Source organism: Balaenoptera musculus, chromosome 13 (genome assembly GCF_009873245.2).
Source record: "Balaenoptera musculus isolate JJ_BM4_2016_0621 chromosome 13, mBalMus1.pri.v3, whole genome shotgun sequence".
In the NCBI taxonomy this organism is placed as follows: Eukaryota; Metazoa; Chordata; class Mammalia; order Artiodactyla; family Balaenopteridae; genus Balaenoptera; species Balaenoptera musculus.
Genome location: NC_045797.1, coordinates 13831745 through 13847418, shown reverse-complemented (window position 1 = coordinate 13847418; position 15674 = coordinate 13831745). Strand labels below are relative to the sequence as shown.

Here is a 15674-nt window from a genome sequence, read left to right as displayed (position 1 = left end):
CTAAAGAGAAATCACTCAGCCTGTGACCCAGACTTTGCTGTTTCTCCCTATTCTGGAGCAGGACCTGCTACATAATTTGCAGGACTCAGTGCAAAATGAAAATACAGAGCCCCTTGTTCAAAAATCGTTGACAATTTCAAGATGGCGACAGCAGAGAATTAGACCCAGTGTGGGGCCCTTCTGTGTGTGAGTGCACAGACCCATCTCAGACGCATGAAGCTGGCCCTGCCCTGAGGGCAGGCAATCTCATGTAGGCTACACTACTTTGCGAAACTAAGCTCCAGGAGTCTCCACTGGAGTAAGATCTGAGGCCAAAAGGATTAAAGTAGTGCACAAAGGGTGCCCCTTAGAATGCTCCCCAAACTTTAGTGTGCACATAAATCACATGGATAGTGCTAAGATGCAGATCCTGACTCTGGGGTAGGTCTGGGGTAGCTCTTGAAATTCTGCATTTTTGCAAACTCGCACGTGCTACTGGTTCTGTTGGTCTGTAGACGACATTTTGATCCACAAAGTATTACCCCATAACCTTAGATGTACCTCATCTTCAACCCTCAGACTCTCCTCCTGACTCTCCAAGAGTTCAAGCTTGGTGTCCAATCTTTTATGTCACAAAACCTCAGCTGCTAAGGGCAGGGAAGGAGGTAAATATCCCCTTCTGTCTATAACCTAGAAGACAAGTGGTACTTGAATTTCCTGATTGGGGTACCTGGACTGGTCTATTTTATAAGGATAATGCAGATGTCAGCATGAGGCATGGAAAAAAAATCATGAAGAGATGAGAGGCAGCTGTAATTAGGCAAGAGTTAATAAGGTCCTGAATTGGGCTTCCTTGGGGATTAGAATGGAAGCAGTCAGAAGAGGCTTTTCAAAGGTCAACTCAGCTGGCTGAGGAAGCCAACAGGATGCTAGCTGAAGAGGGAGAGGGAGGGAATGGAGGTGACTCCAGAGTTTTGAGCCTGGATGTGCCTAAAATGATGAAGATGTCACTAACCCAGGGGGGCAGAAAGAGCAGCAGGTTTGGGGGGACATGAGTTCAGTTTAGTCACACTAAGTTTTAGGGGCTGTACATCCTTATATCTAGGAGAAATCTTAGGCATATAAGCAAGAAGAAATCAGAACAAAATGGTAAAATAAATACAATAATGGGTAGCAAAGGAGTATGGATGTAAAGTACAAAGTTTTTAGAAATAAGAATGTGAGGACACATGTTCAGTGAGTGGAAGAAATCTGAAATAATGAGTGGGGAACCTGTTTTGGTAGTGTAGGCCAGTGCTACTAAGAAGTCCTAGGTGAAATAAAAACCTTTGCTCATAAGCAGGTATGTAGCACTTTCTTCTATCACAAACTGTGGGGAATCTTTCAGAAAATCTTTGTTTGAAGCTTCCTGGAAAGCTGATTCGGTCCCTGCCATATCTGTTCTGTCATTAAATATAGAATCTGAAACACTGGAGTTACTTATCTGATACCTTTTATGAGCACTGCTTGTGCACAAAATAGTCGTCTGTGTTCTCTTTTAATGTGGTCAAATGAATATATTTTGGTATGTAAATTTCTTTTCTTAGTTCTAAAAACAATTTGCAAACAATTTTACAGAAAAAAAATCATATGTATAAAACAACTTGCTACAGCTTTTTGGATCTTTCTTCAATCCTTATTAGCGTACTACACATGATTAATATGTTCCTTGTGGGATTGGCTGTGAATCATTGGTGTGTAAGTTGTTTAATGACCACATACTCCACCATCCCTTCTCATAACACCCTTTGCAATGTGACCTAGATGTTCTTCTTATCAAGGTATAGAGTCTATTGCCTCCCCTCTTGAATCTCTACTGGCTTATGACTGGCTTTGATCAAGAGATTGCAGTTTCTGCTCTTGCCCCCTTGCAATGCTGCCACCATCCTGTGAAGAAGCTTGACCTGCCCTCCTTGCTATGAGAGAGTATGTAGAGAGAAAGGCCTACCCTTCGGCCAGCACCAAACTCCAGCCAGGTGAATGAAACCGTCTAAGACCATCCAGCCCCAGTCGAGCGGCCAGATGACTACAATCACAAGAGTGACCCCAGGTCAGGCCAGCTAAAACACCATGCAGCTAAATTCAGACCAAATTGCTAACCCACAGAAGTGTGAGCAAATAAAATGGTTGTTTTAAGCCACTAAATTTTAGGGAATTCCCTGGCAGTCCAGTGGTTAGGACTGCACTTTCACTGTTGAGGGAGTGGGTTCAATCCCTGGTTGGGGAACTAAGATCCCATGAGCTGCATGGTGTGGCCAAAAGAAAAAAAAGCCACTAAATTGTAGGTAGTTTGTAGGGCATAATAGATAACTGATATAATTTGGTATATTATATTTGCATTCTAATTTTGGAATTATTATTTTGATATAATTTTTTATGTATTTGACCAAGTTGCAAGACAATTTAAAATGGTTATATGCAATTCTATTGTATTCCTTTACCACAGTTTACTTAAACTTTTCCCAGTAATTGGACATTTGGTTTGTATACAACTTTCCATTTTTGTGGATAATACTGTTCTAAACATGTTTTTACAAGTGCTCTCTAAATTTTTTCCGTGTTATTTTCTTAGGAAATTTTTTTTTACCAAAAGTGGAATTGGTGGGTGAAATGATGTCAAGTATTAATTCTCATTACATATTGCCTGACCGTTTTCCAAAAGATTGTTATCAATTTACAGTGGAGCCAGCAATATATCTGTCTCTCCATACCCAGCTATCAAACTTTCTAAAAATTTAGCATTTTTTGCTTATTTTTAATTTTTTGGCTGTGCTGCGTGGCTTGTGGAATCTTAGTTCTGCAACCAGGTATTGAACCTGGGCCATGGCAGTGAAAGCGCCGAGTCCTAACCAGTGGACTGCCAGGGACTTCCCAGCAATTTTTAAATTAAGATGTAGCATATATACAGCAAAGTATGCAAATCTTAACTATATGTCTTGATTAATATTTACAAAGAGAGAGAGAGAGAGAGAGAGGGAGGGAGATAGATAGACATAGATAGAGAGATAGACAGAATCCATGTAGTCACCCCCAGATGAAGATTTGGAATGTTTCCGGCTCCCCAGATATTTCTCTTGTGCTCCTTTCCAGTCAATACCACCCCCAGAAGTAACCACTATTCTGGTTTCCATCACTCTTTCCATCTACTCTTGAACTTCATATAAATAGAACCATGCAGATTGTATTCTCCTGTGTCTGCCTTCTTTTGCTCATTATTATATCTGTGAAATTCATCCATGTTCTTGTTGTGTATGGCAGTGGCTCATTCTTTTTTATTGGTAATATTATCCCTTGAGGATGCCACAATTTCCTTATCCATTCTTCCTTTGGTGGACATTTCAGTAATTTCAGTTTGGTGCTATTAAATAAAGTTTTTTAAACGTTTTTTCACTTATTTTAATAGCTCAATAGTTGTGTGTTGATACTTTAGAAGTGTTTCAATATTAATTTCTTTGATTACTATTGGAGTATAACAGAGGAGGGACTAGAGATGAGTCTGAATGAGTGAGCAGGGGCTAGATTATGAAGGACCTTGTGAGACATGCTGAGGAACTTGAACTCTGTGGCATGGACAGAGGGAAGCCATTGAGGGATCTGAAGCAAGAGAGGGAACTTATCAAACTTGCATTTTAGAAAAATGACTTTGGCAGTAGGGAGGAGAATGGATGGTTTGAGGAAAACCCTGCAGGTAGATTTCTAGGCAGAAGACTATGGCAATAGCACAGGTGAGAAATGAGCTGGGCCTGAACTAACACAGGAGCAACAAAACTTAGTGTGTGTTGATATTTGGGGGATGAGGAATTAGGAAGATCTAACTGCTGGGTAACTAGGGTGGCCATAGATGCATTGACTAAGACAAGGAATGCAGATGGGGAGCAGGAGGAGATAGCACCATAGGAAAGCTAATGAGTTTATTTTGTATTTGTTGAATTTGAGATATTTGTGGAATGTCCAGGTGGAGAGGACTATTTGTCAATTGGATGCATAGGTCTAGAAGTCTGGAAGTGGTCCTGCTACAGGCAGAGATTTGGGAGATCACCAGCACATAGGTAGAAGAAGAGATAAGGTAGATAAGGTTAGTTAGAATAGTCATTGAGGTGGAGGGGGTGGGCAATGAGAAGCCAAAGAAGAAGCCTGAAGAAGAGAGGACCAAGATAAATGGGAAAGCTGTGGCTCTTAGAAGTCCGGGGGTTAAAAATTTCAGAAAGAGAGTGTCTCAGAGAGGTAGGTGAGATAAGGACTGCATAATAACCTCTGGATTTGGAAACTAGATCATTGGTGAGCTTGCCACAGCAGTTTCAAAGGAGTGATAGGAGTGGGTGCCAGATTGCTGCGAGCTGAGAAAATGGATGGCGGTAATTAGACTTTCCTTTTGAAAAATTTAGTTGCAGGTAAAAAGAAAGATGACATTATCAAGGCCAAGGTCAGTTTTCTTTTTTAATTAACAGAGATCTGAGCATGTTCATAGGCTATCAAGAGCAAGAGATTGAACAAGCATGAGAGGGAGGCAATAACTGATGGAACAGGATCCTGGAGTTGGGACTAGGAGATGGGGATTATATGTAGACATAGACGGATTGGATAGGAAGAGAGCCATCTCATCCTTTGAGATGGAAGGAAGGGCACTAAGACTCTCTCCCCCAAAACACTCAATCATCAATTTGAGAGGACACCATCTTGCTTGGTTGTGTGGTTTGCCCCAGAGGCTTTCAGCAACATAGGTGTAGGTGGAATGTTGGATTCTCTTACAGTCAATCACTATGATAATATCTAGTTTTTCAATATTTTAAGTAATGGCAAAAGTAATTTTTATTAGTTCCTTTTTTCTTAAAAAAATATATTACTAATACATTTGAATGCCTGATCTCATTTCCCTCCCCTTTTTCTTTGAGGTAACCACTGTCCTAAAGTGGCAATATGTCATTTCCAAACAGCCAATGCATTTTCATTAAGTATGTAGTATCCATAACTAAAATACAACATTGTTTTGTATGTTTTAAGGCTTTTAATAAATTGGTATCACACTGTACTTATCATTCTGCAACTTGCTTCTTTTACTCATTATTAGATTTTTTAGATTTATCCATATTGATCCATATGAATGAAATTAGCTCTGATTATTTAGCTGCTGTATGATTTTTCTTTGTAAAAAATGCTACTATTTACGAATTCTCTAGTTTTGTTTCAAGTGTTTCATTATTACAAAAAATGAACATGTGCAAGATTTTCTTTATGATGATGATTTCCACACGAAAAGAGTGTGTATTCTATGTTTTATTAATGTCAATTAGATCAAGTCACTTAATAGTATTGTTGAACTCTTGTGTCTTTACTGACTTTTTGCCTGCTTGTTCTATCAACTACTGAGAGAAAGATATTAAACTCTTCAAACATGATTGTGGATTTGTCTGTGTCTTCATTTAGTTCTGCAGTTTTTGATTAGTGTATTTTGAAACTTTTTTATTAGGTGTGTACATATTATAATGTTCATGTCTTATTGATGAATTGACCCTTTTATCATGAAAATGTCCCATTTAATTTTCTATTCATACTCTTTGTTTTGTGTCTATTTTGTCTGATATTAACATTGCCATTTCAGATTTATTATGATTAATGTTTGCATGGTATATTTTATCCATCCTTTTACTTTCAACCTATGTGTGTATTTAAATGTGAAGTACGTATGTTGTAAACAGCATTTAATTAGATCTTGATTTTTAAATCCAATCTGATAGCCTCTGCCTTTTAATTGGAGTACTTAATCTATTTATATTTAAAATAATTTATATAAGTTTTAGAGACAGACTGTTGGGGTTCAAATCTCAGCTAGTCCACTTAAAGTCAGTATGACCTTGATGATGTTACCTAACCGTTTTTCCCTTTTTCTTTTTCCCTTCCTTCTTTCCTTCCCTCCCTCCTTTCTTTCTTTCTTTCTCTCTCTCTCTCTTTCCCTTTCTTTCTTTCTTTCTTTCTTTCTTTCTTTCTTTCTTTCTTTCTTTCTTTCTTTCTTTCTTTCTTCTTTCTTTCTGTTTCTTCATCTGTAAAATAGGATGATAGGATGAATAGTGGTACCTACCTGTTGGATTTTTATTGGAATACTATACATCATTAATACATATAAAGTGCTCAGAACTGTGTCTGGTACACAGTAACAATAAATGTTAGCTAAAATCTGGATTTGACATTTTGTTTCATAGGGATTTAAAGTTTTGTTTTAATATCTAAAATAGCTGTAAAAGACACCTCACAAAAATAATCAATTCCAAGTGATTTATATTTCAATCTCATCCAACAATTATGCAAAAATTTATGTTGAAATTTGGCTAGTCAATTTTCATCTTCCCTAATGACAATCAATTGTTCCTGCAAGCTAATCAGAATATGCTACATTTACATTTTAAATAAATGTGTTCAAAACCCACTAGAGTGCTTTAGAAACTTTTAAATAGGTTAGAAAATCCTGTTTAAAAGTTTTTACCTTTTTAAAATTAACTCTGGAGATAGAGTTTTTAAAAAATAATTGATAGACTTTATTTTTAGAACAGTTTTAGGTTTAGAGAAACATATATCTTCTTTATCCAACTCCTTCCTCCCCAGTTTCCTTTATTACTAACATCTTGCATTAGTGTGATGCATTTGTTAACAATTGATACATGAATATTGATACATTATTATTAAATAAGGCCATAGTTTACATTAGGGTTCATTCTTTGTGTTGTATGATTCTATGTGTTTTGAAAAATGTATAATGTAATGTATCCATTACAGTATCATACAGAGTAGTTTCACTGTCCTGACATTTCTCTGTGCTCCTCCTGTTCATCCTTCCCTCTTTTCCCGAGAATCCTGATTTTTTACTGTCTCTATTTTTCCTTTTCTAGAATGCTGTATAGTTGGGATCATACAGCATGCAGGCTTTTCAGACTGGCTTCTTCCACTTAGAAATATGCATTTAAGGTTACTCCATGTCTTCTCATGGCTTCATAGCTCATTACTTTTCATGATGAAAAATACTCTATTGTATAAATATACCACAGTTTGTTTATATATATACCTATTGAAGGACATCTTGGTTGCTTCCAAGTGTTTACAGGTATGAATAAAGTTGCTATAAACACGTGTACAAGTTTTGATGTGAATTTGTTTTTAACTCATTAGGTAAATATCAAGGAGTGCAACTGCTGGATTGTATGGTAAGAGTATGTTTTGTTTTGTAAGAAACTGCCGAACTGTCTTCCAAAGTGGCTATACAGTCATTGAGCTCCATAGAGACAGTGCCCAGGCAAGTGAGAGCCAGACGGGCACTGGGCGACTCTGTGCCTCGCTGAGGAAAAATACTTAAACATGGGCAAAGGAGATCCTTAGAAGCCGAGAGGCAAAATGTCATCATATGCATTCTTTGTAAAACTTGCTAGGAGGAGCACAAGAAGAAGCACTCAGATATTTTAGGCAACTTCTCAGAGTTTTCTAACAAGTGCTCAGAGAGGTGGAAGACCATGTCTGCTAAAGAGAAAGGAAAATTCAAAGACATGGTAAAGGCAGACAAGGCCTGTTATGAAAGAAAAATGAAAACTTATATTCCTCCTAAAGGGAAACAAAAAAAGAAGTTCAAGGATCCCAATGCACCTAAGAGGTCTCCTTCAGCCATTTTCTTGTTTTGTCCTGAGTATCATCCAAAAATCAAAGGAGAACATCCTGGCCTATCCATTGGTGATGTTGCAAAAAAACTGGGAGAGATGTGGAGTAACACTGCTGCAGATGAAAAGCAGCTTTATGAGAAGAAGGTTCCTAAGCTGAAGGAAAAGTACAGAAAGTATATTGCTGCATAAGGAGCTAAAGGGAAGCCTGATGCAGCAAAAAAGGGAATCGTCAAGGCTGAGAAAAGAAAGAAAAAGAAGGAAGAAGAGGAAGATGAGGAAGATGAGGATGAAGAGGAAGAAGAAGATGATGAATAAGTTGGTTCTAGTGCAGTTTTTTTTTCTTGTCCATAAAGTATTTAACCCCCCCGTACACAACTCACCCCTTTTAAAGAAAAAAATTGAAATGTTAAGGCTGTGTATGATTTGTTTTTGAACTGTACAGTGCCTTTTTTTGTACAGTTAACACACTACTGAATGTGTATTTAGATAGCTGTGTCCTGGTGGTACTTTCCACAGCCACTAACCTTGCCTGGTACGGTATGGGGGTTGTAAATTGGCATGGAAATTTAAAGCAGGTTCTTGTTGGTGCACAGCACAAATTAGTTATATATGGGGATGGTAGTTTTTTCATCTTCAGTTGTCTCTGATGCAGCTTATATGAAATAATTGTTGTTTTGTTAACTGAATACCAGTCCATAATCGCAAAAGAAAGAAAAAAAGTTGCAGCTCTTTTGTTGACATTCTGAATGCTTCTAAGTAAATACAATTTTTTACTAGGAAAAAGCAAACAAAAACAAAACGAAACAAAAACCCTACAAAGTGACTGTACCATTTTGTATTCCCACCCCCAATGAGTTCCTGTTGTTCTACAACTTCGTCAGCATTTGGTGTTGTCAATGTTTTGATTTTAGCCAATCTAATGGGTGTGTAGTGGTATCTCATTGGTTTTAATGTGCAATTCCCTTATGACATATAATGGTGAGCATATTTTCATATGCTTATTTGATATATGTATGTCTTTCTGGTGAGGTGTCTGCTCGATCTTTTGCCCATTTTACAATTGGGTTGTCTTTTTATTGTTGAGTTCTAAGAGTTCTTTGTATATTTTGGATATATGTCATTTATCAAGTATGTGTCTTGCAAATATTTTCCCCTAGTCTTTGACTTGTCTTTTCATTCACTTAGTGTCTTTCTCTGACCAGAAGTTTTTAATTTTTTTGAAGTTCAACTTCACAGATTTTTCTTTCATGGATTGTGCTGATTTTTTCTTCTGTTATCTTCTAGAAGTTTTATAGTTTGCATTTTACCTTTAGACTTATGATCCTTTTTGAGTTAATTTTTGTGAAAGATGTAAGGTATATGCCCAGATTCTTTTTTTTCCATGTGGATGTCCAGTTGTTCCAGCATTATTTGTTGAAAAGACTATCCTTTTTCCATTGAATTGTCTTTGCTCCTTTGTCAAAGATCAGTTGACTATATTGTGTGATTCTACTTCTGCGCTCTCTATTTCTTTTCATTGACCTATTTATCTATTCTTTTGCCAAATATCATACTGTCTTGATTACTGTAGCTTTACCATAAGTCTTAAAGTTCTGTAGTGTCAGTTTTCCAACTTTGTTCTTTTTTTGGCCACATGCAGCTTGCGGGATCTTAGTTCTCCAGCCAGGGGTAGAACCCAGGCCCCTGCAGTGAAAGTGCCAAATCCTAACCACTGGACCACCAGGGAATTCCCTGTTCTTCTTTTCAATATTGTGTTGGCTATTTCTGAGTCTTTTGCCTCTCTAAACATTAGAATCTGTCAACATCCATAAAATAACTTGGGATTTTGATTGTGATTGCATTGATTTCAAGTATGAAAAACTGACATCTTAATAATATTGATCTCCTTTCCACAATTCTTTTATAAGAGTTTTGTAGTTTTCTTTAAATAGCTCTGTTCATATTCTGTTAGATTTATACTTAAGTATGTCCTTCTGAGGGGGGGAGGGTGCTAATGTAAATGGTGTAATTTTTAAATTTTAAAATTCCAATTGGTTATTGCTGGCACATACCAAAGCAATTGACTGTTTTTTGGAAGTGTAACTGATTTACAATATTGTGTTAGTTTCATGTGTACAGCAAAGTGATTCAGTTACATATATTTTTTCAGATTCTATTCCATCATAGGTTCTTACAAGATATTGAATATAATTCCCTGTGTTATACAGTGAATCCTTATTGCTTATCTGTTTTATGTAGAGTAGTTTGTATCTGTTAATTCTATACTCCTAATTTGTCCCTCCCTCCCTTCCTCTCCATTTTGGTAACCATAAGTTTGTTTTCTATGTCTCTGAGTCTGTTTCTGTTTTGCATATAGATTCATTTGTATTATTTTTTAGATTCAACATATAAGTAATATCATATAGTATTTATCTTTCTCTGACTTACTTCATTAAATATAATATTCTCTAGGTCCATCTATGTTGCTGCAAATGGCAATATTTCATTCTTTTTTATGGCTGAGTAATATTCCCTTGTGTATATATATACACACATATGTATATATATACATATGTATATACATATATATGTATATATGTGTGTGTGTATGTGTGTATATATATATATATATATATATACACACACATACACACACACACACACACACATATACATACCACATCTTCTTTATCCATTCATCTGTTGATGGACATTTAGGGTGCTTCCATGTCTTGGTTATTGTAAATAGTGCTGCTATGAACAATGGGGTGCAAGTATCTTTTTGAATTACAGTTTTTGTTTTATGTTTTTCTAGATATATACTCAGGAGTGGGATTGCTGGATCATATGGTAACTCTATTTTTAGTTTTTTAAGGAACTTCCATACTGTTTTCCATAGTGGCTGCACCAATTTACATTCCCACTAACAATGTAGGAGGGCTCCTTTTCTCCACACCCTCTCCAGAATTTATTATTTATAGACTTTTTGATGAAAGCCATTCTGACCAGTGTGAGGTGATACCACATTGTGCTTTTGATTTTCATTTCTCAAATAATTAGTGATATTGAAAGCACATTTTCAAGTGCTTTTTGGCCATCTGTATGTTTTCTTTGGAGAAATGCCTATTTAGGTCTTCTGTCCATTTTTAAATTAAGTTGTTTGCTTTTGTGATATTGAGTTGTATGAGCTGTTTGTATATTTTGGATATTAACCCTTTGGATATTAACCCTTTGTCAGTCACATCGTTTGCAATCCCTGTCTATAGGTTATTTTTTTGTTTTGTTAATGGTTTCCTTTGCTGTGCAAAGCAATTGACTTTTGTATGTTAACCTTATGTTTGGCAACCTTGATATAATTTCTTATTAGTTCCAGGAATTTTGGACTTCGTTGTTGTTGTTGCTACCGTGTCAATTCTTTGAGATTTTCTACAGAGATAGTCATATCATCTGCATGAACAAAGTTTTATTTCTTCCTTCTTGGCCTGTATACTTTTTATTTACTCTTCTTGCCTTATTGCTTTAACAAGGACTTTTAGTACAATTTGAATAGGAGTGGTGAGAGGAGACATCCCTGCCTAGTTCCTGATCTTAGAGGGAAAGAGTCTAGCTTTCCACCAGTAAGTATGATGTTAGCTACAGGTTTATTATACATATTCTTCATCAAGCTTAGGAAGTTCCTCTCTATTCCTAGTTTGCTGAGTTTTTTTTATAAATGGGTGTTGGATTTTGTTGAGTGTTCTTTCTGCATTTGATCATATGATGTTTCTTCTTTAGTGTGCTGATGTGGTAGATTATATTGATTGATTTTCAAATATTGAACAAGCTCTGCATACGTGGAGTAATAAATTCCACTTGGCCATAGTGTATACATTTTAAAAATACATTATTGGATTCTATTTGTTAACATTTTATTGAGGATTTTTGCACCATTATTCATGAGAGATATCACTGTGTAGTTTTTTTTTTTCCTTCTTGTAATATATTTCTCTGGTTTTGGTAATTGGTTAGGGTAATGCTGGCCTCATAGAATGAGTTAGGAAGTATTCCCTCTATTTCTATTTTCTGGAAGAGATTATAGAGAATTGGTATAATTTCTTCCTTAGATATTTGATAAAATTCACCAGGGAAACAATCTAGACCTGGTGCATTCTGTTTTGCAAGTTTATTAATTATTGATTCAATTTCTTTAATAGATTTAGGCCTACTCATATTGCCTATTCCTCCTTGTGTGAGTTTTGGTAGATTGTGTATTTCAAGAAATTGGTCCATTTCATTCAAGTTATCAAATTTGTGGGCACAGAGTTGTTCATAACATTCCTTTACTATTCTTTTAATGTTCATGGTATCAGTAGTGATGGCCCCTCTTCACTTTTGAGATTAGTAATTTGTGCCTTATCTTTTTTTCTTGGTTATCCTGACTAGGGGTTTATCAATTTCACTGATCTTTTCAAAGAACCAGCTTTTTGGTTTCATTGATTTTTTTTCTTGTTGATTTCCTGTTTTCAATTTCATTGTTTTCTGTTCTAATATTTATTAATAGTTCAAAAATTTTTTATTACTAATTTTATTACTATTTACTAGTTTCCTAAGGTAATTAGATTATTAATTTTAGATCTTTCTTCTTTTCCAATATATGCCTTTAGTGGTATAAAATTCTCTCTAAGCACTGCTCTCACTGTATCCTACAAATCTTGATAAGTTATATTCTCATTTTAATTTTTTTAAAAATAATTTTTAATTTCTCTTGAAACTTCTTCTTCGACTCCTTTGTTATTTAGAAATATGTTATTTAACTACCAAAGATTTTGGGATTTTCCAGCTGTCTTTCTGTTATTGATTTCTAGTTTACTTCCACTGTCATTTGAGAGCATATGCTATATGATTTCTGTTCTTTTAATTTGTTAAGGTATATTTTATGAGTAAGTATGTGGTCTTTCTTGGTGAACGTTCCATGTGAGCTTGAGAGGAATGTGTATTCTATTTTTGTTGGATGAAGTATTCTATAAGTACCAATGAGATCCAGTTGGTTGATGGTGCTGTTTAGTTCAACTGTGTAATTGCTGATTTTATGCCCGCTGTAACTCTCCAATACTAATAAAGTGGTGTTGAAGTCTCCAAATATAATAGTGGATTCATGTATTTCTCCTTGCGGTTTTACCAGTTTCTGCCTCATGTATTTTGATGCTCTGTTGTTAGGTGCGTACACATTAAGGATTGTTATGTTTTCTTGGAGAAGTGACCTCTTTATCATTGTGTAATGCCCCTTGTTATCTCTGATAATTTTCCTTGCACTGAAGTCTGCTTTGTGTGAAATTCATGCGTCACACCAGCTTTCTTTTGACTAGTGCTATCATGGTATATTGTTCTCCATATCTTTACTTTTAATCTGTATCTTTATATTTTAAATGGGGTTCTTTTCAACAGCATATAGTTGCGTCTTGCATTTTTATCCATTCTGACAGTCTCTGTCTTTTAATTGTTGTATTTAGACCATTCACACTTAATTATTGATATAGTTGGATTAATATCTACCATATTTTAAGTGTTTTCTATTTGTTGCCCTTATTCTTTGTTTCTTTTTTGTCTTCCACTCTTTCTGCCTTCTCTAGTTTTAATTGGGCATTCTATATGATTCCATTTTTTCTCCTCTCTTGGCATATCAATTATACTTCTTTAAAAATATTTTAAAGTGGTTTCCCTAGGGCTTGCAATCTACATTTACAACTAATTCACTATAATGCTTCATGGGTAGTGCAAGTACTTTATAACAGAGTATTATCAATGCCTCCCTCCCATTTCTTATAACATTGCTGTTATTCATTTCACTTATTCATAAACTATAATCACTGAAAGCATGGGTTGCGTTAGTTAGAACTGAATTGCACAGTAAAAATGTCACATTTTGCAGTAATTCTTCTCATAAAGTTATTTATAACAATCTACCATTTCATATTTTATTAGTGTTTGTGTTCTTAAACATGTGTGTTTGTCCAACAGGATTACTTTTAAAGACAAGTTGTAAGATGGAAGAGAAAGAGTCTGATCGAGTTTACGATGAAGAGTTTCAATCTTTTGAAGCATCTCATTGTACCTGGGGACAATGGACTCTGATAATCCAAGTTGTTCTATTCCTTTGTGCATGTCTGTACTAAACAGCTTACAAAGTAAGCAGTGTCTCCCACAAATTGCAAAGATACTTAACTTCAAATCCCAGTCATTTGAAAAGTAAGGGGGCTGATTATTTTAAGTGGCTATTGGAATCTTGAAACAGAGTAACCACTGTTAAAAAAAATAAAGTCACAAACAAATGGGATCTAATTAAACTTAAAAGCTTTTGCACAGGGCTTCCCTGGTGGCGCAGTGGTTGACAGTCCGCCTGCCAATGCAGGGCACACGGGTTCGAGCCCTGGTCTGGGAGGATCCCGCATGCCGCGGAGCAACTGGGCCCGTGAGCCACAGCTGCTGAGCCTGCGCATCTGGAGCCTGTGCTCCGCAGCAAGAGAGGCCGCGACGGTGAGAGGCCCGTGCACCGCGATGAGGAGTGGCCCCCGCTTGCCGCAACTGGAGGAAGCCCTCGCACAGAAACGAAGACCCAACACAGCCAAAAATAAATAAATAAATAAATTTAAAAAAGCTTTTGCACAGCAAAAGAAACCATGAACAAAATGAAAAGACAACTACAGACTGGGAGAAAATATTTGCAAACGATGTTATCAACAAGGGATTAATTTTCAAAGTATACAAAATAGCTCACACAGTTTAATAAAAAACAAAAACAAAAAAATCAAACAACCCAATCAAAAAATGGGCAGAAGACCTAACTAGACGTTTCTCCAAAGAAGACATATAGATGGCCAATAAGCACCTGAAAAGGTGATCAATATTGCTAATTATTAGAGAAATGCAAATCAAAACTACAATGAGGTATCACCTCACACTGGTCAGAATGGTCATCATTAAAAAGTCTACAAATAATAAATGCTGGAGAGGGTGTGGAGAAAAAGAATCATCCTACACTGTTGGTGGAAATGAAAATAGGTGCAGCCGCTATGGAGAATAGTATGGAGGTTCCTTAAAAAACTATACAGTTACAATATGATCTTGCAATCCCACTTCTGGATATATATCTGAAGAAAACTTGAATTCAAAAAGATACATGCACCCCGATGTTCATAGTGGCACTATTTACAATAGTCAAGCATGGAAGCAACATATATGTCCATAGACAGATGAATGGATAAAGAAGATGTGGTATATATACACAATGGAATACTACTCAGCCATAAAAAAGAATGAAATAATGCCATTTGCAGCAACATGGATGGACATAGAGATTACCATATTAAGTGAAGTAAATCAGACACAGAAAGACAAATATCATATGATATCACTTATAAGTGGAATCTAAAAAAATGATACAAATGAACTTATTTATGAAACAGAAATAGACTCACAGATATAGAAAACAAACTTATAGTTACCAAAGGGGATAGAAAATTTGGGGTTAACATATACACACTACTATGTATAAAACAGATAAACAACAAGGACCTACTGTACACCACAGGGAACTATATTCAATATTTTGTAATAACCTATAATGGAAAAGAATCTGAAAAAGTATATATATATAAATATGAATCACTTTGCTGTACAATTGAAACTAACACAACACTGAAAATTAACTATACTTCAATAAAAACATAGGAAAGAAAAAAAAGTCACAATTGGTGAAAAAGCTCAGAAAGCATGTTATTTAGTAGCATTTATTTATTGTCCAGAAAAGGAAAAATCACCCAGCAGTATAATCAGTCAACATATTAGGGACACATAACATTAGACCAACAAAGTTTTGTGTGATAGACTGAACAACAATTGTTTTTCTATCCAGGTTGATGAGTCAACATATTTTACCAATAAATGTTGTAGCATAACATTGGTAAGATTTGTAAAAAATGGTGAAAATTGAGAACATTTTCTTCTTCTTCTGCAAGGAGCTCCCTAAACAAGTCAAGGCCAAGATACATTTAATATTTT

At 35.7% G+C, this 15674-nt stretch overlaps 1 pseudogene; it reads left to right on the top strand.

Annotated features, from left to right (window-relative positions):
- The first annotated feature begins 7362 nt into the window (after positions 1-7362).
- On the top strand, positions 7363-8048 carry LOC118906193 (annotated as a pseudogene).
- The last annotated feature ends 7626 nt before the right edge of the window (positions 8049-15674 follow it).